At 38.9% G+C, this 25,529-nt stretch overlaps 1 protein-coding gene across 3 annotated transcripts in view; it reads right to left on the bottom strand.

The window, feature by feature from the left end:
* The window catches only part of chrm2a (cholinergic receptor, muscarinic 2a), an 82,262-nt gene extending 57,559 nt beyond the window's left edge, over positions 1-24,703 (bottom strand). The window contains exon 1 of one of the 3 annotated variants that reach the window (XM_040035529.1): positions 24,458-24,703. The gene's annotated coding sequence lies outside the window, so the exon portion shown is untranslated. The other 2 variants (XM_040035530.1, XM_040035532.1) reach the window with 2 other exon arrangements.
* Between the last annotated feature and the right edge of the window lie 826 nt (positions 24,704-25,529).

The following is a 25,529-nucleotide window of genomic DNA, read 5'->3' as shown; positions in this document are numbered from 1 at the left end:
ATTTACATGAAGATCTGCATCCTTTGACAGGTCGAGTTGATCGTTTGTTTTCGTGAACCGTCAGATGGTGCACTGCTCTGAATTGTGAGGTGGCATTATCACCTTTCCTTTTCTTATGGATAGTCCTGTGTACTCTCTGCTAAGGGAGATAAGAAAGGAAGCATTCACGCACCTTTTTTTTCTCAGCAGTCAGACTTCAGCCACATCTTATTATGGCTGTGACTTAGACAGTTTTCTATCTTTTAACACAGCAACCATCACAAGGAAGAGATCTGACCATGATTAGGGTTGACCACAGACCTGGTTGTGCATTAGTATGAATATAGCTCACTACAGGTCACAAAAAATAATAAAATGTGCCTACATAGAGAAATGCACATAGAAGGAAATGCATGCACATTAAATGAAATGAGGACAGGTGGATACCAAGCTACATTTTATATCCACAGAGATTAAACCCTTCATATCACATTTTCACTTATCACAGCATCACCTCAGAATACCCCATCCTGAAATTGCCGTTTTATGTCCAGTGACATCTGCATCTCCACAAGACTCCCCTTAAGAGGGCATTTTCTAACAAAAACATGTTCACACTGCTACGAACTGTCGGAAGTGCTTTGGAGAGATCTCATCGAAAGCATAAGCAATAAAACAAGCCTCCCAGTGTTTCCATTTTTAAATACTCAGAAGGGAAGGTCTATAATGCAGTTTCCTAGTACTTGGTGTCCCCTGACTGAAACTGCCAGGGTCCTCCTTCAAGTGTGGGCTCTTGCTTTCCTGCAACATCAGCATTATGTTAGAGAGGAATGAGCGGCAGCTTCTATAAGTCTAAGCGCGGTCATAGATCTCAGTGGACATCTACTCTGGCTCTTCATTATCTGCTCTCAGCTAACATCCCAGTTGGGGGGCGATGTGTCTGGATAAAAAGTCTTTATTATGTAACTGTCTGAAAAGCTGCTTGTCAGCTTGTTTACACGCCAATGCATCAGTCTCCCAGTGCTTTTTCATCTTTAGAATAGAGAGTCATATGCTTCCAGCATACATTATAGATCGATAGGCATGCCCATCTGGTGAATGTTTTCCTCTGGTTGATCAAGAAATCGGAGTAACAAGGATCTTACTGTATCCTGACTAATGCAGACATCAATCATATTATCAGTAGGTGGATGTTTTTGCACCTACATGTTGAGCCAAATCGTTCAGCTTGAAAGACAGTGGAGCATTGACTGTGCTGCCGTCAATTGCTGTGGGTGCTGCCTGGATGAGTGCAAAGCCCAGACCAAACAAGGAGAAAGATTAGTGGATCTGTTTAACCTCGGGGCAAAAGGATACGGTATTAGACCGTGGAGTTTGCTTAGCTGTTTGCACTGCCGTTTGCCTTGCCGTGTGCTCTCCCTCTATAATATGTCTCGACAGTGCAACTCGGAGCTAACGGCACTAATTAGATAAACCACTGAAGGATTTTTTTTTTTTTTTCATTTCCATTACTTGCACGTGGGATTTTGGAATCAGTGCCTGTCTTGCTTTGGCGTAATGTGTGCCAATCACCCAGTTATATATGTGATCTGTAGTTAATTTAATCAAGCATTTAGTCAAGAACTGCAACTTATCTTAATATTGTGCTACTGCTCATGACGATAATGTGTTCTTTGTCTATAGAGATGTATTAAAGATATGTTTTGTCTCAGCTCAAATATGAAGTAATAACTAAAATGGATATAAGATTAAATTAACTCAAGAACTGGAGAAGCAAGCGAAATGAAGAGGATTTTATTAAGGATGTGCTCAGGTTAAATTTGGTTTGAAAGTATGAAGGACTGTTGTAGAAACGAATTATTAAAAATTGTGATGCGTTCAAGACGCATGATCACACTCGTCGTGACACTCTATCTTGTTATCACCCATCAGTTTATGACGGACTAAGTGTTTTTCATTGTTACCATCTTGGTGTTTTCAGACCAGTGTGAAGAGTGAGAGGTGGATCTGACTAAGAAACTGACTTTTATACTCGTTGTGACTTCTTAGTCACACAACAGGCCAGGTGTAAAGCACACACTGCTTTATCCTTCTTTTTTGTCTTCAGTGGGGACCACAATTTACAAACAGTCATCTTGTGGTCAATAAGACTTGAAACTAACAATCACAAACTGATCAGGACATGTTTTTACTGCCCCCCCCCAATAGACTTCAATACATGTGCAGGTCCTTTTTCAGATTTAAAGCACTACTTTTTGGGCTTCAAGGATTTTTCCATTTTTTATATGGAATCTATGGAAACAGAGCACTGCTGGGTAACTTGTGTCTTGCCTAAGGAAACATGAACAAGAAGAGCTTGGGATTTAACCACTTTTGTCTAGCTGAAGCCAGTAAAACCATGAAAAAAATGACCAAAAATGTTTGATATACTGTAAAATATGGAGTTTATTACAAGTCAATTGCTGTATTGTGAAGTGTTTCCTACGATGTAACAAAGTTTCTATCAAAAAAAAAAAAAAAAGAATAAATACATAAATATAAATACATGACTATGCTGGTGTCTTAATAGGCACCGCATCCTTTAACCCACAAAATATATATATAACAAAATATATATACACATGTGCAGCTTTCACTTCTGCTTTCTGCATCATCCCCAACTAGTCTGACATCCAAGTAATAAAAAAATATTCAACAAAATATGATATAAACTTTAGCACACTGACACAAGTACAGGAAGAACATTTAAGGGGAAAAAAAGAATTCTTTCATGAAGGTGTGGGAGAAACAATCTGGAACATTTTAAGAGCTCAGAATAGGATCAGTGTGAGACAAGAAGCCATTTTTTTTCCCATGGGAGCGATATTTCAGAGGTATCAGAACATGTTCAAAACCTAACTGTTGTCAAAACAAGCTTGAGTGCGTCTAGGAGAAACTGTCCTAGCAAAGATAACATCTTTACCTGAATTTCCATTTTCTCTTCCACTTAATGCCTCTGCTTCATGATTACACAAGCTAAATGTGTGGGCCAGTGCAACCACCAGTCTGTTTTGCAGACGTAGTGACACTTGTGTAAATGGTAGCAAATAAGTAACAGAAAATACAATGAAATTGTAGAGGTTAAAACACATGTTTTGATGTTTAAATGTTAACTGTATAGTCCTGCACAGTACAAATTTTGCCATAATTCTTAAATAAGCAAGGAGCCTTCACAGGTTTCTACTGTTGCAAGTCGGGTATTCCAGCTTGTCTTTTGTCTTGGAGTTTAGATCCATATTTTTTTGCTTTCCTAGCTACTTTACAAGGTAATACCTGCAGCTCTTGCTGATGATATCTCTTTGGTCATGTTGCCCAGTGTTGTTTAACCTTAAGAAATTCTGGTTCTCTAGATCTCTGACTGTGTCGTCTCCATCACTTGGTGTTTGCACTACTCTTCACTGGAACCCGATAGGAATTGAGGTTTGTGCTTAAAGGCTGAACTGGTACCATCACATTTTGAGACATCAAAACATTGAGCGCCACATCATTGGACAAACTTGTCACTTTGAGTCCACTCAGAAACTCCATCTAACTGTCACGGTGATTCAAAGTCAAGACAAAAGCGTGTCACTACATTTTCACAGCACTTTAAAACTGACATTAACTGAAGGGTGAAAAAATACCTCAGACAACTGGTAGAAATAATCACATTTCTATGCATTCTTAGCACAAATTGTAGTGTTTTTCATGTTGTAATGATGATCAACTGCATGTGCAGGTACTGATATTCTATTAAGGAGTTTAAGAGCTACCTGCACTTGGAACTGCTGCTGATTTTAAAAAGACCAGACAGAGACGAGTCTTTGATGTTGCTGCCAATAACCTCCCAATAAGAGGTTGGATTTCTCTTTCCTTCCAAGTGTTATCCTTCTTGTCTGAGTTAAAAAAAAAAACAACCAAAAAACAAAAACAAAAAAAGTACTTTTCACTGTGTTAGGTTTTCACTGAGTGAAAAGAAAGAGCAAGTGTAGCAAATAACAACAATTTGCTCGTTTTAGCTCTCAGGCTGCGAGCAAAAGGGAAAGATTAGATCAAAATCTGCAGATGGAAAAGTCTGCCTGAGATTAGTTTGTGAACACCGCCTATGGTTTAAACACTATTGTACAGAGATTTAAGATGACAGTTAAAAAACAGAAACATTAAATATTTAGGTTTATTCAACTTCATTTACTCAACATAAATGATAAGCAATCTAAATTAGTCTTTGCTCCTTTGATTAAAAAAATATCCTAAAGGTTTGCAATAAACAGAAATCCATTCTATCAGCTTTTACAAATCCTTGCAATTGAAAAGTGTGCCTTTATTCATCTTCTTTTCAGTTGAATCCACTTCCTTGGTCAGGCTCAGAATTTTACAAAAGGATGAAAAAGATTTGGACTTAAAAGTTCAGGGTGAGCTTTCATAGGGACCGGAGCAAGAGTTATCCAACTACAGAGAGAATAAGATTTGAATAAACAGGAGGTGGAGATCACATCCAAAGAGATAAGATGAAACTTCACTTTGCTTTTATTTAAAAATAATCTGCAAGGTAACTGAATAAACCCTGTATACAGTGTCACTGGGGTTTTAATCGTGTATCCCTACACCTGAGATATTTGACTGCGGCACATGATGCAGGATCAAAGGCGTGCATGTTCGTGTGCAGGGTCATTTAGATTATATATTCCCTTTAAAGAAGTCCAGAATCTGGGAATATTTTTTAAAAAATCCGAGTTTAAGCAGATATAGCAGACAGAAATTATTTGCTATCTTGCGAAATTATGTTAATGGCTTGTGCATGTGGATTAAATATTTCATTGCTTTTTTAAAATATTTGACGTCCTTTTTCATCCTTTTGCTGGTTTAAGAAAGCTGAAAGATACATTTATACTACTCTTCAAGACCATAATCCTTTTGGTGGATTACGAGTAACAATTTTAAAGAAGTATTACCTTCATGTGGTATCAGCAGCTTTTCAAACCAAGCCTTTAAATCCCTTATCATACATTTATATTAGGTGTTGCAGATATTTTTTTCGTGCTTTTCCAAATCAGCATTCAGTGACAGCTGATAGAACTTTTGCTAATACACAGTGAATCATCAAGGGTCACTATCTCTCACAGAGCAAAACCGAGGCTATAGTGAAAGCTAAACAGAAACACATGGGAATGCCAATAACCTACCTCTCACACTCTGAAGTAGTATTGATGTAGTTCTCCGCCAGCATTTATGCCATGCATACTTGCATACTAAAAATATGATTCTTCACTCGGTTTCTTGAACCAATTTTCTCTGCTGAATTGATTGAATGGGACTGTAGCATCAACTGAATAACAACCACCCCACATGTGGTTTAAAACAAATGCTCTTCTTGAGGGCCACTTGAGGCCGGCTCCAGGCTGCTTATTACTAGGTATCAGCATTTGTGCTATACTCCTCCCTAACCATCCTTACCAGCACTTGCTGATAATGTCACAATTCACTATTCCCCATGGAGCCGCTTTCATGGGGAACGGCGTGGAATGAAGGACATGGACAAAAGGCATGTGACATCTTACTCAAGTGGTAACCTGTGAAAACGCAAGATCACAGTAATTCATTGTGAGCCATAAAGTGCTCCTAAATTATTTCTACATATAGGTACATGTACACCCACAGCATTAGGGCAAGAGAGGAGAGGGAAGGACCTCAGAGTGCAAAAACAAAAAAAATACAGAAATGAGTTAAAATTTAAAGATAAAGTAGATGAAGTTGAAAAAGAATCTTGGAAGACCAAAATACTTCCTAGTGAGATTGGTGGTTCGTTAAATGTAGCATAAAATCATATTATTATTATTACTGCACAATGCTCATTAGTGTATATTGTAACTAACATATAACTTCTGGCAGATGTAGTTGATCCCACTGATTCATGCAAATCCGTGCCCCACATGCAACTTTACTATAAGGTGCAAACTGTGTCAATGCATTTAATGCGCTAAAGTTTTAGCCAACAACAGGTAAGAGAATAACAGAACTAGAATTTTTCACTATATTAAGTGTATATCTGCAAATGAATTGCACATCATTAGTGGTGTAATGATGTGCAATTTTATTTCCCATCCAGTGAACCCAGTATAATCCTCTGGTCAGAAGAACTATACTAAATTTAGCACATCTGTGAGTGCAATGTTAAGCTGTGCAGAAAATACTGTATTTTCTTCTAGTGAATGGAAAGGTGTGACACATCCAACTTACTGAAAGACAAAATGACAAACAGTTCAGCTTTACATTATCTTGAATGTAGTCTACACGTTTTGATAATATTGCCTTAAATATGTGCCTCAGTGTGACAATAGGGTCACTGTAGAGAAGAACAATTCCTCTTTTTGCAGAGAGAAATTGAACATATCATCGTGCAAATTTAAGAATGAATCAAAACTTGATAAAATGTTTGTATTTTTGAAAATATTAGTATATAACTTTTTCATAGGCTGTGAATCATCTCCTAAATCCCTCTGCAAATCATCTTGCAATCCCCTGGGAGGTACCATCCTGCGGTCTGCTCTAGATTAATACTCAGGGATTTCTTTGGAATTGATTATTTAACTTTCTTTAGTATTACGTTTTATCTCCATCCAGCAGAATGGCTTTGCGCTGTCATAGAGGGCTTTGCCAGTGAACTGAAATCCTCAGTGCAGGTGTGGAAAGCAGAGTGGTGAAGGGGCTCCTTCACTTCTGGACTCCGCTGATAACCTTAACATTTGACCACGTATTGTGTGCAGGCAGCTGGTTCTATGAAAGCTTGTGGCGATGCTTTCCTCCACACAGATTCGCATTTTTTTTTTGTTTTGTTCTCGCACGACTTTGAGTTTTGAAAAGAAGAGCAAACTCTTGAAAGGGAAATAGATGGCGCACAGCTTCAATTGCTGCACAGACCTGATTAATGAGCATTTCTTATCAGCGATCTGCTTATTTTGTTGCTAGGACGGAGGAAGCTTCAGACAAATTGAACCGCTCGTTGTAAATGGTCAGTGAAGTGAATTTCTCAAGAGATACATTTTGCATACCTCCAAGACGGGGGAGTTTGAAATTAATATTTTAAATACTCAGCAGTTTATATTTCTAAGATTCAAGTTATAACAACAGAGAGTTCTGGCACTCAGATGGCTTTATAATGAATTAGTCAAGCTTGGAAATGAAAACTTCCCCTGTCAGCTGGATGGCGGTCAAACCTGTTTGCACCGCTTCTATGTGAAGAAAAAGATGAAATGCTTGCATGCTGATTTTGTAACTAGGTTATTGGTCACTCACCCCCCCCCCCCCCCCCCCTTTTGCTTACTCACCCTGTCTCTCTTCTTCCATTTCCTCCTCAACTTCTCAGCCAATCGTTTGTTACTAATTACTGGATGACATTTATTTTTTTAAGAAGGCTATTTTTAACCCAAATGTGTTGGTAGAGTTTTTCTCTATTAAAAAAAAGGAACAAGATCTTGCTTTTACTGGATACAAACACAACCACTTGACTACTTCTATACTACTAAGCAAGCCCCTCCGCCCACCCCCACTCCGTCTGTCACCAATTCCTATCTTCACACTGGAGCCATTTTCCAGAGCGATTTCAGGGGATAATAGCACTCACAAATCATCCGCTGGGTACCGGAGCCCATAAAACTGATGTGCCTTCACTTCAAAACAATGGAGGGGCCTTATGATGTCATAACTTTAGTAAGTGACAGCCTGGACAGGTGTTTTTTGGCCCCAGAATGGGCAAAGTGCCAATGACAGCCCAGAAAGAGAAAACTTAATCAGCTGCCATGTTGAGAGACAGAAAAAAATAAGAAGCCATGATAAATTCTCTGTCATGTTCTCCATACTAAACAAACTGACAGCTTTCACCTTAAAAAACAGCTTTTTTCTTAAAAGCTGAAGACTAAACACAGATCTACATGAGAGTTTTGTACTAATAAGAGTTCCTTGGGTTTTGCTTGAAAGTAATAAATTATTCATATGGTCAGGTTAAAGGACACTATAAATCTCTGGAGTTTTTTAGAAATGTAATTGAGTCGGTCAAATATCAGTGGAACTGACACCCTGATTTGAACACATATTGGAAATTAAATTCAAAATGAATTAACTTTATTTTTCACTGGCAAAATCAGCGTTATCCGCATGACACGTTGCCTCCTTTAATTAACTTCTGCTGCACTTGTTGACATTCTTTGTAAAGGGTGTATGAGTTAAGCACACCCCCAGTGTGGAAAGATTCAAAAGTCACTTACATGCTAAAAAGAATTATGAATGACTGAGGAGCATGGCCTGATTGAAAATTGATCGAGTTAGCCGTGTTACACCTGGTCTCGTAGCATTTCACATCCTTCATGCACAGTGAGTTTGATGCATTTTTCAATAAGTAGCTCCGTGGCAGCACAACCTTTTCATACTTGTGTTTCTCTGTAGGGAAAAATTGTTTGGATGAAACCATGTTGCCTCCACAGATCCAAGCCATTACTTCAAAGAGACAGGGTGGGGATGATCTTTGCATGACGGATGCAGCTTTCCTAGCTGTGGGTGCTGCAGAACGAGCAGCGTCTCATATCTGGGTTTCAAGTTCCATTGCCCTGCAACTGCTACAAACAAAAAAACTAACTGAAAGTAACTCCTCCTTTTCCAAGATGGATACTTGGTGTTGTTATTATCATTTTCTGGTTTACCAGACCCAGTGTCATTTTGTGGGCAGACACTGGGTCTGGTAAACCAGAAAATGAGGACCAAAAATAAGCTAATTATCCCCATACCCATAAACTATTAGATTCCAGGGTGTTTAAATTGCCAATTTAGAAATGCTCTGATTTGCTCTGACTGCACATCACTAAATTTTCTACTTGCATTTAAATGTACTATACTAGTGCTTATTAAACACATTAAAAATACAGTCTGAGTTTATAAACCAATAGGAAATGTACATATAGTCACCAGCGAACTACAAAACTGCCATTTTTTTTCATGATTGGATTCTAAATTTTACTCCACTGTTTAAAACAAGGCTTTTAATTTACATGTGCTGCCAAATGTGGGTGATTTGCATGCAAAAAGTCCATCAGTTTACAATGGGAGCATGTAATGCAGGTCAGTTTCTGTACAGTTTATGTGCCCTAAACACCTCACGTTCAGGGTATTAAACACAAGATGCCAAAGGTGAGCCCCGAGGAGCAGAACTCAAATAAATCACTGCAGCCATTGCTAAATAATCTAATGGAAGCATGCCTGCTTTTACAAAGCCGTATGAGGTGAGAGCATTTCTTTTCATCATTGTGCACAATTTCCACTGCAGTGTTTCCCACAGAGTGAGAATTTACATGGGATTGTGCGTAGCACAGCAACCACCAAATTTCTCACCCCTAAATTCCTGACATTCAAGCAATCAGTAGTTGGGAGAAGTGCTTACCCACACCAAGTGTGACTTAATACACCCACATACACACACACACACTCACACACACTCACACTCACACAAATAAATGACACATTTTTTTTTTAATTTATTTGTGAGAGAGGATCTTTTTTTCTTTGTCATTTGGGTACATTTGCAAGCTGCATGTAGAGTGCGCTTAGAAACTGCTGTTGGGAAATAACAGTTTTCTCAGCAATGGCAATTTGTTTTCCTTACTTGCAAAGCTGTATTTATCTAACAAGTGTTGCAGCTGCATTTTTTTCCCGTCACCCCTGAGTTAGTCTGACAAAACTGATCAATTCAGATTTTTACACAGGCAGTGTAGTTATAATAGAAAAGAAAAGAAAAAATGCTAAAGTCCTTTTACCTCTGTTTTAAGTGAATCTGCAGTGATTGTGTGCTGGACTCTGACTCAACATCACATTACTGTGCTCATGTAGACACAAAACACTGAAGCTGCTCTGCTAATGTGCCACTAAATTAGAAAGTTTACATTCAAAATGTATCATTTCTTCACCGCACTTGCTTAAACCACCTTAAGGTCACTCTGCTTGTTGCTTGTCGAGTTCTACAACCAAATTGAACATTCATTTCAGTGATGTTTGAGAAACCCCTGGTTTAAAAATACACCGTAGACAGGATAAAATCCAAAAATCTGACTTTAACAGCAATACATATTATGCTTGGTTAAATAGTATTGTATCTGGCAGCCAAACCCGGTTTAGTTTTACTTAAAAGCATCACAGTGGGGCTTTACATTAGGATGTCCCTAGGGACAAACATTTCAAATGGGCCTAATATAGTTTGAAGGTACTTAAATGGATTATACATCAGGCTACAAGAACATGGGTGGGCATAACAGACAGAGTATTGTTGGTGATGGAGGGAAGGCATGCATGGCTGCTCTGCAGGCTCCAGACAGAGTCTGACAGGAGAAACATGGGAATGGCAAACATAGGAAACTCCTTGTGCCTGCCTATGTACATCAGCCGGGGTCACTGGCACACCAATCCTCAGATGTAAATGCAGCTAAGCACAGAAGAAGACAGACAGATGCACACACCTTTCTACTAACAGAGCGCATCGCTGCCTGTCAGACCGGATCGAGGGGGTCAAGGGAGGTCACAGTAGCAAAGCCAAAGCAGTCAGACAGCTCGTCAATGCTGCTGACAACCAGATGGATGAGCCAATACTTAAGGGAGCTGCAGTTCCACTTTCCCATTTATTAACACAATGTACTACTCCAGTTGGACATGCCCCAAAAAGCTACAAGTTTCCAGCTATTTACTGCAAGTTAAAGTTATGTTAACAGCTCATTCAAATATCCCCTGGTGAGTAAATTTGAATTTCTGTTTTCTCATATCCATAATCTGTTGGCAAAATATCTCATCTCCCAGTTCTCAGTCAAGGCCCCAAATCTATATGTGCTGTTTACTGAGCTTGGTTGGCTCAATCTGGCACATTCATTTGTCACCGCTGTGTGTCTTGGAGCAGAATCTGATCCCAGAGTCAACATTAACATGGCTTTTCTGGGGCAGCGGCTTCATTATTGAGTCCCGGCATGGTGAACCGCACCATTACTGCTCTGGAGATATAGAGGCCAAACACGGAGAGCAGAGGGGAGATGGAAAGACGAGAGAAGCCGGGATATAGGATAAGCAGATTTATAAAGTAGGGAGAGGGGAATGAGGGAGTGTGAGTGAAGGATGCTAGCGTGAGGATGGAAGGAGAAAAGAAGTGACCAAATAAATCACCAGCCAACAGGTAATTGGACGAGCTGCAATCCTCTGTTGCATCACTGCGAAAAGTGACACCACAGTTTGAAATTAACTCCGAGGGATTTAGTTCCTTCTGGTATAATTCCAGGAATGGCTGCCATAATGAATCTTTTGGGGAGTAGGAATTATTATCCTAATTTAACTCATATTATGGCACAGCTCTCCAGTGAGTAGAGGCCCCCAACTGAGAGGCTAAAAACATTTGAAATTACCCCTGTATGACCACAACAGGACTGTCCTTGGAAGCTGAGCACTTTCAATGTTTGTCAGGTGAGCAGTTTTTATCACGTGCAAAGTGCGTCTTTGCAGTTGAGAATTAGAATATACAAAGTTAAGTGGTTTCAAGGACAAGAAGATTGAGTCAGACTCAGTATCAACATTTGCACTTCTGAACAGAAGTTGTTTAAGGGCATAATTATGCAGAACACGCACTCACATTCTCACAGAAGTGTAATTTAAAGATAGAATCGCTCTGATACAAGGTTTGGTGTTCACTTATCTACCAAAATAAATGTATTTCCCAATAAGGAGGTTTGTTTGAAAACATAAAACAGTACTGCTGAGGTGCTGTGCTGAGACAGAATGTCAAGGTCAGATCAGTTATCTATTATGTAGATGATAATAATCAAAGCATAAACGTGCATATCCAGCTTTGAATGCAAGTGCCAACAATGGGACATTACAGGAAGCATGAAAGCAGAGGGGATGACCCATCACAAGAATCCTCAGCAGTTCTCCCATTCTTGACGTCAATGTGCTTGCTATGTTAAATATCACCAAAGCAACCTATGTTTTCTGTTATGTTGATAAGAATCAAGACACTTAGGCCTTTATTGTAACTCACTTATTTGACCTTTTATTCATACTGTACCTGATTCAATATTACCTAGATCTAATTTAAAACTGACTATATGTTAATAATTCTAATTAGGCACCTGGAGAATGGTGCTTTCCTCAAATCAATGCTATGGCCATCTGTGCTTTTAGCAAAGTGGATGACCTTTCCTGTACTTCCCCCACCAATAAACCACTAATCTCATTAGGTTTTTAGAAGACCGCAACAAGTCCTCAGTCCCCCAATGCAAAGTCAGACAGTCAGCACTAATCACCGGAGACATGTGTCGGCCCACAAAATAAAAAAAGTTAATATTACTTTGAAGACTGAAAAGCTGCCTTGCATAAAAAAAGACGTATGAAAAAAAGTTTAAAGTACTTCTGAGTATTGAGGCTCGCAGTTTTAAGAGTGATCTGGAAACTGGGAACATTTTTGATCAAATAAAATCTGAACATCAAATGAGAAATGTGAAAGAACAGAAAAGAAAATGTTTTACAGGTACAGAGATAAAGAGACCCAGGACATTTCTTTCATCATTCCCAGTCAAATAAAAACTTAAAACCCATATTTTTCAGCTTATTAAAAACAATCAACTTTTACTGATACAAGTTGGTTTTACAACTGAATTACTTGAAAGAAATTCTCTAAGATAATGAAAAACATGAAAGTTCCTGCATTAAAACTTTTCTATTAATGCATGCTTTATTGGATTTGGATACTCTGTATGTTGCCCTTATTTATAAAAATAAAAAAGTTAATATGTCCCAAACTGAAGTGGAAAAGGTTTTTACCTAAAACATTCCAAGCATTGAGTTTGAACTTTTACTACAAAGCTTTATTTTATTCAATGAAAAAACAAGAAGCAGACGCCGCTGTTACTCGTGTCCCATCTTCTATGCTAACTGCTTTCAATTATTAGGTGACTGGGGAATGAGACCTCTCTGTTTTAGCCATGTTGGAGAGTATTGATCGGACAAGGAAACTGTGTAAAATTGTAGAGAAGTGGGATGACCTTGTCTCTTGTATTTCTCTCCTGATCGACAGACAAAGTAGAGACAGCTGCAGAGATGTACCTGCATAGCAATGCTCTCCTTCATTTTGTTCAGCTGTGCAGTGTGATTAACACAGTGAATGCATTAACACCATCTTTAACTTTTGCAAAATACGTGAATTTGAATACGAAAAAAGAAACAAAGACTTAATTGGCACGAGGTCTTTGGAGAGCCACAGAAATTTGTGGAGGTAAAGGACCCCAACTGACCTGCATTTCCAATAACATCTTCAAGCCCAAACATTTCCCAACTACCTAATATGGCCAAGCTAATAATGTTAGTGATGAATGATGACTCACAGATGATTGGACAAATTAAAGGATGAACCACTAATGCAGGATGAGTCATCCAAAAAACATGCTTTTAGAGACATCCAGTGGCTCAATTTTGCACTTCACTGCGGTTATGTAACAAACCACACCCATTGGTGAGTGGCAAGTTTATTGACATGACCTACTTCACTGCAGCCAATTAAGAAAAAAAAAAGCGCTAGAGGTCAAAACTTTGACTGCTTTTTAGAAAAAGGTAGGAATTTGCATAGTATAATATTATTAAAAATGCTAGCCAAACAATTAGCGTGGATGGCAACGAAAGATAACAACTTGGAAAATCCATTTCGTGTGACCCTAAGTTGTTTTATGATGAGGCATTTCTTTTTTTCTGCTATGACTGGTTTGTTTTTGAGAGGGCTGTCAAAAAGGGCCATCAGAGAGTGTGAACATAGGGGCGACGGGTGCCTCACACAGTGAATCTATCCTACAGTCTGTTTGTGTTCCTCTGACACAGCGTAGTCTCTGGACTCTGTCAGCAGTCCTGTTCCTGTCAAGTCAAATAACAGCATTTCAGATGGGCTGTGACATAGTGAATAAACTGACATAGTGAGCCCACTGAATAATATGCCAGAGAGGTTAAAAATTGGTTGGAAAATGTGCTGGACTTCACCATACATCCACTGAAGAATGCAAACAAGAAACCCCCCAAAATTCCACAACACACAAGCACGCACGAGCTTGGAAAACACAAGAAGTGCCCACTTTCCTCCTCGCTGGCATTTCTTCCAAATGTCAAATCGTTCACCTGGAACAAGTTACACAGACCTTCAGGGATCCTCTTTGAGAATGTCAAACTAAACCACGAATCTGTACAAAGCTTTGGATAAAGTACAACGTCCACTGACTTCTTATAGCCAAGCCTGAGGGGGAGTGAACCATCCAGGTCTCGGATGACACAGTCACACTGCACTTCATAAATGTACATATAATCTTTGTCTTTTAAATAAACCAAGCATGTTTATCCTGTGGAAATATCACATGCCCCTAATTTCCGTGTTTGTGTATATTGGAATAAAAGTGAAAGTGTCCATACTCCAGTTTCCCTGGAGGCACCTCAAAAACAGAAATCTTTTCTGAGAGGAAAAAAAGTCAACATCTGCCAAATGTCATCAAACTCTGTGGTATTTACTACCATTATCTGGGCTTCATCTCACATTTTCGTTTAAAAAGACAGTGTTGACAGAGTCAATAAATTGAACCGACTGACCACATAAAGGGGAACTACAGTTTGAAAAGCCTCCGGGCATTAAAAGAAACACAGGAAGAACCAGGTTACACCTCAGGCAATAAACAAGTCTTCACTTGCCAAATCAGAGGAATAAAACAAGAGGTGACACTGGATGCAATAACATTAACAGACTACTTTTATGACTGGACTTAATAATATTGACCTGGTTAAACGATGCTCCCTTCTTGCTGTGCCAGCCACTACGCTAGCCTCTTTTCCAGTGTGGAGAGAAGAATGTTTACCTTTTGATTTGATCCACAGTATCCAGGGCCACGGCCATGTTCATCTGCTGTGTGTGTACACAGTATTGCGTCTCGTGTGAAGTCATCTGTCTCAGAGGCAGCTCTAATTCAGCTTTGATTTCACACATGGTCTTTTTCTCACAGGGAATTTGAAGACAGAATGTAATTGTTTCATACTCTTTCTGACAATTTGTAAACTGTCTGGAAACTAAATCTATTTTTTTTTCTATAGACACTGAATTGTAACACTTCAAATCCCTTAGGCTATTTCAACTAATGCTTTATAAAATTAGTGATTTTCAAAGCTCTGAATGCAAGATGTCTGGCTTTCGAAGTAAATTTTCTTTCATTGTAGACAGATATATTTAATTGTGAAATAAAATCTATGTGTGTATGTATGCTGTATGTAGTTTCTATTTTTGTTAGGGATTTAAAATGAACAGACCTGTTAGTTACATTCCTAAAAAAAGCCCAGTTTATTGATAGAGTTTGTAGATCCAAAATGCAATAAGGAATATTCAAAGAGAAATAAATGGCAAATGGCCTGTATTTATATAGCGCTTTACTAGTCCCTAAGGACCCCAAAGCGCTTTACACATTCACACACTGGTGATGGCAAGCTACATTGTAGCCACAGCCACCCTGGGGCGCACTGACAGAGGCGAGGCTGCCGGACACTGGCGCCACCGGGCCCTCTGACCACCACCAGTAGGCAACGGGTGAAGTATCTTGCCCAAGGACACAACAACCGAGACTGTCCAAGCCGGGGCTCGAACCGGCAACCTTCCGATTACAAGGCGAACTCCCAACTCTTGAGCCACGAGACTGCTCATTGCTTTTTGTGTCATTACTGATTGCAATTCAAAGTACCCCATTGAAGTGTTTTAGGTTTGTTGTTTTAATTACAATAAAGAGCCATTCTGCGTTTAAATACCTACCTTAAAAAAATTGAATTTGATTCTAAAAAAGCAACTTTGTAGCAACAGTCACATTTTGAGTTTTTAGCTAAATTTTTAGTCGCAGTGTTGTTACAAAACATTCTCAAAACTCCAATAAGAAAATATATGATCATATTTTAGAATTGCAAACTGAAATGAAGCTTATAGTCGTGCATGCTAATGCTAGCTAGACATGCTTACAACATCAGTGTTCACAGGTATAACAACTGCTGTGTTGTTTTCCATTATAATAAGCCAATTAGCAAATTTTATCAAAACTATCACAACATCATGACAAACATTGATGCTGAACATCATTATGTATTCTAACGGTTACCCAGACATGAATACCTATCCAATTTCATGGCAGTCTATCCACTAACCATTCAACTTGCACCAAAGTGGTCAAGAAGCTAACAGATGGCATAATCTGTCTGTAGTAAGAACAAGAGAATGGCAGGGAAGAAATGACTGTGATTCATTATTGACGTTGAGTACATGGCGTCTCCAACTGATGATCATTCCTGTTTATCAGCTTCAGGCAGGCCAGTAATTAGGACAGCAATTCCTCCAGGAAGACAGTTTGACTTTTATTGCCTATTCAAATAGAAATCAACCGCCAGCAGCTCATTGACTCGCACTTAGCATGAATTCATGCTCAGCTACTTCTAATGGATCACTCATACTGTTATATAATCTGCTGTATAAATCTACAAAACTCTCAATGGTATAATGAAGGTTATGTGCATCTGTATCTTCTGATTGGTCATTTTACATCTTTCAAACACTAGGAGCATCGCTCCTCTGCCTCATGTGCCTAAATGATTTTAACCTGCATTTATATCTGCTGCGAATTTTCCTTCCTATGACCAAACCTTCAAAGGCAAAACAAAGAGCTTTCTTAGACTGTAAGCTCAGCTTTCGTCCCATGAAATACCAAGCACTCCTCCTGTTGGCTAATTGCTTGTTAGTGCTCTTTGCCAACAAGAAGAAAAAGTCACGCAGGGCTACTTCAAAAACATCTGCAGCAGCACAGTGAGATATTAAGGCGCCCTGTCATGTTGGCGCCATTTACAAGAACTTGTGACACCAGCTGAAGCTGTTCCCCCTGCTGCTAAAGTTGCACTGCAAAAAGAAAAAGAAAAAAGAAAGCAATCTAAATTCACTCCTACCTTCTTTCTTTGTTTTTGTCCACATCACAGAGCTCTCTTGGTAATGCCATTCTGTGAATAGGCCCTAATTGTGTGTAAAAGCATATGCTATAGGTCAGAGGGAAAGCTAGATTCCACCTTTTTAGTCTAATGTGTCTTACAATCTCCAGTCATAGAGGAATTTGGCCTGTGGGCAATTACAATAACGCCTCCCTGCCAAGGTCAGATGTGAGCAGACAGGAATACCAAATCTGAATGTTTTATGGAGGAAATGACAATGGATGAGCCAGATAATAAAGCTGGTTGGAATTATCTGGTACTGAGGCTCAGAGTAATTAAGAGCAAAGAATGGCTGCCTTGCATTATTGCTGGGTGAGTGGCAAGACTGGAGAACACCTGAGGCTTTTGGAAGCGCACCACATTCAAAGGAATCTCCAGAGGTTTAGAGGGTAGTACTTACAACTGCTGCTGTCGCATTTCAACTGCTGTTCAGGTTCTGTTATTCAGGAATGCAACACAGACCAATGCTGCTAGGGTAAAAGGACTAACATTATGAAGATGCACCACCGGGACATTTTGCATCCAGTTTGATTTAAGATAAGATGTTGATAATGTTAATTTTTGAAAAAAGAGTAAGGACATTTTACAATGTTTGAAAAGTGTACTTTACTATTTAGTCCTCTAAAGTGTGGCCGTATCTTATTTCTATTTTCTGCCCAAATTTCAGTACTACCAGTGGTGACCTGTTTTGGTCAAAAGTCCACCCGAAGAGTTTTTTTGTTGTATATAGTATACAACAAAGTATATATTAGTATATTTCATCAGGAGAGTGATTTATTATTTCCATATGGCTCCAGTTAATGTGTCATGGTATCAGTTATAACATAGTAAAATACATAACAAAATAAGCTAAAAGAAAATTATATTAGAACTGAACTCTACTGAAATCTATCGTGAAATTGAACATCTTTCACTTTTTTGGTTTTGCTACCCAAGAGTAAAAACAGGCAGCTATTTTCATTTTAAAAAGTTGTGTACACAAACTTCAGTCGAAAGAGTTAAAAAAATGTCCAACAATAGAAGAGTAAAATAGTGCTTTATAAATGAAAATTAATGAATGAACTAAATTGTTTTCACATGCCATGTCCACGAACATGTGCTTTACAAAACAAGGGTCGGGCTCATAGTGGGTGAGGTATTCTAGACAGAGATGTCCATGCTTTCCTCTTACCAGCCACCAGCTAAAGCACTTCTAAGAGGGATACCGAGGTCTTCCCACGTTAGCTGAGAGTCTTAAGCCCTTTCTTACGACAGATATGTGCTGTGGCGTCCTGCACCAATTTGTCAGGGAGTTTCTCCACTCGTTAACAAAACCATGAGGTGCTTGAAGTTTTCCAGTCCAGGAAGCAATTCAACCTTTCACAGCTTAGCTCTGTGGATTCGGGTTTGAAAATGGTAAAACAAAGTGGATATAATATAAGTGGATATAATAAAATTTAGAAGGAAAAAAGTTCTTTATTAAAAAAAGAAAATAGAACCTGAAGTTCAAAAAGGGAAAAAAAAGAACATAATGATGAGTCAGCTAAATTAAAGGCCAAGCTAAAATGATCTGTCCTAAGTATTCTTAAGAAATGGCCATAAAAACAAAATTCCCAGAGACTAGACATTGAGCTGGTAAGTTGGATGCCAGCTACAGAGGATCTGTGAGATGTATTATTTAAAAATCTAAAAAGTATATCTGACATGTCAAGCCAATAAGAAACTTCAAATCAATTTTAGACTAAAAGGAAAAACCATGCAACGCCTTTGAAATACAATCCTAAAGTATAATCCAGCTCTTTTGAGAAATCAGGTTGTAGACATTGCTGTTTGATCTTGATCAGGCCTTGAGCTGCAACTTCCTGAGGAACTAGATAAACCAAACCAGACAGCATTGCAATAGTAATGTAAAAAGAACTCTATGCAGTCCTACGAAAAACTTACTAAACCCAATGATTCAGTATATTGTAGAAAAACCTTTAGCAGCAATGCCTTTGTTTTCTTTTAGCAGTCTCTCTGGAATTGTCCCAATCTTTACAGTGTTGTTTCAGTTCATTGATGCTTGCAGGCATTCATTCTTGCACAGCTCTCTTTAGGTCCCACCACAGTATTTCAAAAAAGGCTGGATTTTGAATGAGCCATCACAGCACCTTGATTCCTTTCTTTTACAGTCATTCTTTTATAGATTTTCTGGTATGCTTGAGATCATGATCCTGTTGCATGACCCATTTTCAGCCAGTCTTTAGATGTGGGACAAAAAGCCTCACATTCAACTCTAGAATACTTAGAATAATTTAATATATGGAGGTGATCATCGTTGACTCATTGGCTGCAAGCTTTCCAGGTCCTGTGGCTAAAAAGCAAGCCAAAACCATTACCCCTCCACCACCATGCCCGGCAGTATGAGGTGTTTGTGCTGATGCACTGTCGGTTATGGATAAATATCTCCACTTTTGTCTCATCTGTCGAAAGAAGTTTGTCCAAGAAGTCTTACACTTTTTTTTTTCAGATCAAACTTTGCAAGCCAAAATACCTGGTTGCTAATTCCCCTCTTGATTTCTATCGATGCAGTAAGGGCGTACTTAGTTTTTTGTGCACTTAGACTGTACATGTAGATGTCTGGAAGAGCATGAAGCTTAATAGTCCCTGTTAATACATCATCAAATGTTAATGTGTATGTGTGTAGCAATATTTTGTATAAATAATTATCTGTCAAAATTCATTAAATGTTATAAAGTGTTAAAAAGTTTCTGGTTTGTCAGACACATTCTGAATCGCGACATATAAGAGAACAGACTACATCATAGAGAACTGCTGAACTAATTTCGTAGCATAGATTTTATAAGCAATTACAGTGAGACTGGATCCATTTGAATGTTGATGAAATACGCTGACCAACTGCTGTATGTAGTGCTTAGTCCATTGATTCCAAGTCTTTTGTTACAAATGCAATTACACTGGTTTGTTTCGTCTAACTCTCTCTGTCTGCTTGATAATGACCTTAAGGAGGAATCTACCTCCTCTCATGCTGTCCAATCAATGCCACTTCGTGCAGTGGTTTAGAGCCACTTCATATTGCAAAGCTCTGCAGTCGCTCATCATCTGAGAAGCAGTCCAACTAAATGGTACATTGGTCATTTGTTCCACTGGCCGAATCAGCTTCAACGTATGAAAATCTGCACGCTCTGACTGAGGATATATGCATATTTAGGCTTATGAAACGACGTTTATATATGTATGAGTCAATGACATCCTCATCCGTCACTCTTTTCATTCGCATAACCTCATATCCCTGCATATATATCTGTACTTGTATACAACATGCTCACTGTTATGTAAAACCCCTTCATCTCTTTTCATCTCTTTCAGAAAAATTCCACAGATCAGTTGAGCCCATTCTTTTGCTTCTGCTCAATTGCTTCCTTCAACACCCAGCCGATGCTACACGGACTTTCCGGCTCATCCACATGGAGCAAAAATAACATTCTAACTGCATAAAAAATAAAATAAATAAGTGTGTAATGACAACAAAAAGACAGCGATTAGAGCAGGAGCTCAGTGCAAATAGAGGACCCTACTGCGGCTGAAAGCGTGATAATTAGACATTCCTTTCTGTGTGTGCCAGATACACAGATTCACTAATGTGCACTGTGCAGCCTCTCTACAACTGAGAAGCTTATGTCCATGCAAAGAGGCACCCCACTGGCTAAATTTAACTATTTACAAAAGCAACCTTGTCTGTAACACTATTTCCAACACTGCCAAAAGCACAGATTTAGCAATATGTGTGCAATGTGCCTTCACTGAAGGTAGCAGCGTTGGCATGAGCCTCCTCCTTCAATCGCTTCGCTCTCCGTCCTTCGTGTGAATGTGACCGAGAAAGACTGATTCATTCCATTTCATTTGAGTGTACGTGCATGCATGTCTCACTGTTATGAAGCACCGTTTTGGTTAAAATTGTCATGATTTCAACGTGAAAGACATCAAACAAGAATGAGAGCTTTCATTAGCGTGTTTTGTACACATGAGGAATAAAGATCACTTTTAAACACAAAAGCAAAGCAAAAGGTGATGATTCTTAAATCCCAGAAATACACTTAATCTATTAAATATTTGTCACTTTACTCTCATCTGCATCAACAACAAAGACACCAATACGCAATATTCATGCAGAACTGCAGGGTGATACATAAATCAATGCATGTCATCATTTACTACATCAGTCAAGCTCATGGAAACCAGATGCTGACACTCTGTCATCTGCATATTTCATGGAATAGCAGTAGGGTTAAAGAAAAGGGTTTAAATTAAGGCAAGCTACACATCTGATCTTAGTAGACCTCAGCGAGCTTCATGAAATTATAAATAACTTTAAAAAAAATCTAATAGATCAAAAATGAATAACTCACAGTTCATGTAAACCTCACCTATCAGCATCATGGTATCAGACATGGTCTTAAGTGGAAATGGACAGCAACTAGTTGCTGAAAGTTACAACGAATACTTGCTTAGAGAAAAATTTTCATTGCTACAGAATGGAAGGAACAAAGGGACACAATAAAAGCCTTGGGAACTTAAAAAGTGGTTGGAGTTGTGAAAAAGACGTGGGTAGCACAGTGAAACAGTCGCACTTTATACAGCTACAACAGTTAAGCTACACTTTACCAAGTGTACACAAATATCACCTTTTATAATGCTGTTATGTAATAAATATGACTCGATCCAGGTTTGGATTTGATTTTCAGTGATTATTATCTTTTGCATTTGTGTTTTTAGAGATCCTGTGAATCTGTTGAGTGATTTTTCTACACCTAATGGAATTTATTTTTTGGCCTGTAAACTGCTTTTTCCCCATAAAAACATAATAAGTAGACAACAACTTTATCTGCACATTCACATACATCAATATTAAACATTTTCAGGAAGAAAAATCATGTTTTTGTCTCAAGCACAAACCTGTTGACGTTTTTGATATTGGTTTCCTTTTGACTTCATCATGTTTTAAGAGTTTTGCCAAATGAACACTATTCGTCACACTGAAAACTGGGCTAGTTCCCCTGCAGTGCAATTCCAAAGATGAAAACGGCGCGAAACGGATTCCACACCAAATGGAAATCCTTTTTTTCTGGCAAGAAACTAAATCAAATGTCACATTAATTAATAATGATTTTACAAGAACAAAACCAGCATCGTGTTAACGTTCCGCGTGGATAGGAGGTACTAAGGCAACACCACGTCTTTGTTGTTTACTCGTCAGCTCTTTAAACAAAGCCAGTTACAGTCAGGAATCAAAACGTAATCAAGGTCAAGCCACAGCAGTTAACTGTACAACACAATGCTAAAAATATCAGATATAAGCACAGATGTTGGTGAACTGCATCAGACTACATATTTACAAAATAAGAAATGAATACGCACAAGCAAAATGTACTTAGCCTTATTATAAAGTCCTTAAAATCAAAGTAAGAGGAACACAGAGAGACCATATGTTTCCTCTTCTCTCAGTCAGAATTAGCCGCCAGTCTTGGCGAAACCTGATTTTCTCCCCACTGTAACAACTGAGAACCCCCCCCCCCCACACACACACACACACACCTGCCCCAATTCCAAGAAAACCTCTTCTTCCTCTTCTCTGGCTGTAACTTTTCAGTGAAGTTAAATGACCCCAAACTACAACCTAACCTCCAATCATCACAGCGAACCACAGGGCTCGTCCAACTGCGATGATTAATCTAGCCGAACGATACAGTAGGAGTAGAGTGCGTTTTGTTGTTGTTGTTTGTTAGTTTTTGTTGGGGGTTTTTTGGTCTCCTTTCCAGTCACACGACTGTGACTGCGGTTAATTTTGCTGTCGTGCAGATTAGAAAAATACAATAGATGTTGTAGCCAAACGCTGTTTGATATAAACGAATAAAAAAAAAATCTAAATACTTGAAACAAAAAAGAACAGAAACAGGTTTACCTTTGAGCCCCCCGTTCGATTTAGTGGCAAAAGCCTCTCTATCTGTCGTTAAACATGACTGGAAGATCCGATCTAGAAGTAAAACATCTCAACTATAAGACCCGTGGTTATAAAATCCGACAGAAACCCGCAGTCTCAAATCTGTTCTGTTGCGTTGCGCTTTTACGCACCTCTGGTGCTGCTTCGACGCCAAATCGTCTCTTAATCTCATTGTAAAAGGTGGCGGTAGATCTCAGTGCAAATATGAAAAAAAAAAATTGCTTTTTTTTTTATTGCGATGGCTGTTGAAAACACGGGGAATGTGAACATGTGGCGAAAAAGCTTGCTGAAATCAAGAATGGTTTTATCGAATTAATGAGACTAGAGAAAACCGCTTTTGGGCAATTATAGACTTTCACAGATCTGTATCTCTGATACCACATTTTAACGACTATACATAAGCTTTCAGCACGTTGGAATTGTCAAAAGGCGAGTTTTCTCACCATTGGGAATTATTTGCGTCCTACTGCAGAAATTAGACCAGCAATTTTATCCAGACTTGAATGAAACGATGCGGAGCGCTTTTATCCAAGTCACATTGGAGTCCTTTAAGCACACATTATGGGTCGAGTAAGTCAATTAGCTCTTCCTTTTAGAAACGATCCACAAACAGATTGCTGGAATTAGTAATGTCCGGTGAAATGAGGCTTTAACGTCTTGAATACTTGATAAAAAAAAATAAAATAATGCGCGCAATGGACGCGTGATCGTATAATACTGACCAAATTAATAAGGTATAGCGGTCCATGACTCTGAAATTGTTTCCGCTTCTGGGGTTGTCAAAAAAAAAAAAAAGTATATCAGAACCACAAAGTTCCCCTTGCTCCATCTAAGATGCGCAAAGACACCGATGTTGGCACAGGGAGCTGTTGAAACGTCTTTGTGTTCATTGCGCATAGCTTCCAAAGCAGTAGATATTAGACGGGCTCTTTCTAGTTCGATTATAAGGCGTAAAAATATTTTTCAATAGTCACCGAGGATGGGGATGTTTTCTCTGAGCTGAATTACGTGAAACAGGAGTTATGTACTTTTGCCACTCCATGAAACCAAAACAGCGCTGAAATGTTTGAAATCAGAATAAACCCCACTGGGAGTAGCACCGTGACAATCGAGTTTCCACATATTGAATGTATATGCAGGTGTTGATGTGGCTGTGTGAGCAACCTGGCGGATATAGATAGATAGTCCCATACTAAAAAAAAAAAAAGAAAGAAAGAAAGAAAGAAAAAAAAGTCCAAGGTTCAACTCCTGACCACAACTAGTTCCTCCTTTCGGACTGTCCTTGAGCAAGACAGCTTAATAAACCCCTTTTACTGAAAGAACAAGCGCTTCTTGTCTGACAGCTTCAGATAAAATATCGAATCCTTTGGTTCCTCTCAGAAATCACAGACTATTGATCATAAAGGGGCCAATATTCAGTCAGCAGCTTACCTGCTTTTATGCTGTCACGCTGGTGGCTTCTTTTTGGTCCGCTTCATCGCATCGCTGTTGCATGTCTGAGGACATGCTTCTGAAGACGGGCTTTGGAGACGAAACGCGCTGCACAGGAGAAAGTGGAGAGGGGGTGGGGGTGCGTGAGCAAGACGGCGAGAGAAAGGGAGAGAGAGCCGTAAGAAGTAGGCTGGCTTCTCTTTGACGGTAACGACAGTCGTTATTTGCCTTTCAGATTCAGGGAAACCAGCCTGAGTTTAGTGCAGCAACACGTGATTTAAAACAGAAATCACCCGCAGCTTGAAAGAGTGCTGTTCGTCGGTACACTAATTAAACCCCATGCCAGGAGAATCACACACTTGCCACAGATTTTCCGCGGCAAATCAGCTCATTTAGCCCGTTAGTAGATTTTTAACGACATTGGATTTTTTCTTCAAATTATATTTTAATTGGCTGGGGTGTATTAATCACTGTCATTTTGATTGAAAAGACAGAATTTTGCTTGTGGCTTTTCTCTTATATATAGTTCATCCCATTTAAAAAAAAAAAAAAAAAGCCTGAGTGAGAGCTTCGCGTAGACTTTTAGATTCAGCACCAAGGAGAGCGAATATAAACGATAATAAATTTAAAAAAGCAAAGCTTGCTCACCTTTTGCGTCTGCAAAATTCAATCTTTTCATCGACGTGGATTTTAGTGTACTTTTAATTAAGAAACAATCTTTAATTATTCAAGTACTTTTTGAAAAGAAATCTAAATTCAAACAAAAAAAAAATAACTGAATGGCTCTCAGACCTGCATCATGTATTTCTGTCTATGCATACGTGTCTTTGCAGGAAACCTGTTGATTATCTAAACACGTGGCCAACAGGACCTGCTTTGTGTCAAGTTGTATACATTGTAAGGACTTAGTTTCCCCCCTTCTCTCTCTGAAGACGGCTCTCACAGCGGAATGACTCCTTTTATCATAACTGACTGGCGCTTATCAGATTTAACCGCTTAGCAATTGTTTGAAAGCTGAATTTCTCCCTGATTTATTACAACATTACATTTTCTGAACTGGACTGCTGCTATT

The sequence above is a fragment of the Simochromis diagramma genome, unplaced genomic scaffold (assembly GCF_900408965.1).
Source record: "Simochromis diagramma unplaced genomic scaffold, fSimDia1.1 OVJJ01000816.1, whole genome shotgun sequence".
Taxonomy (NCBI): Eukaryota; Metazoa; Chordata; class Actinopteri; order Cichliformes; family Cichlidae; genus Simochromis; species Simochromis diagramma.
The sequence above is the reverse complement of the archived record's forward strand: the minus strand, read 5'-3'. Positions and strand labels throughout refer to the sequence as shown.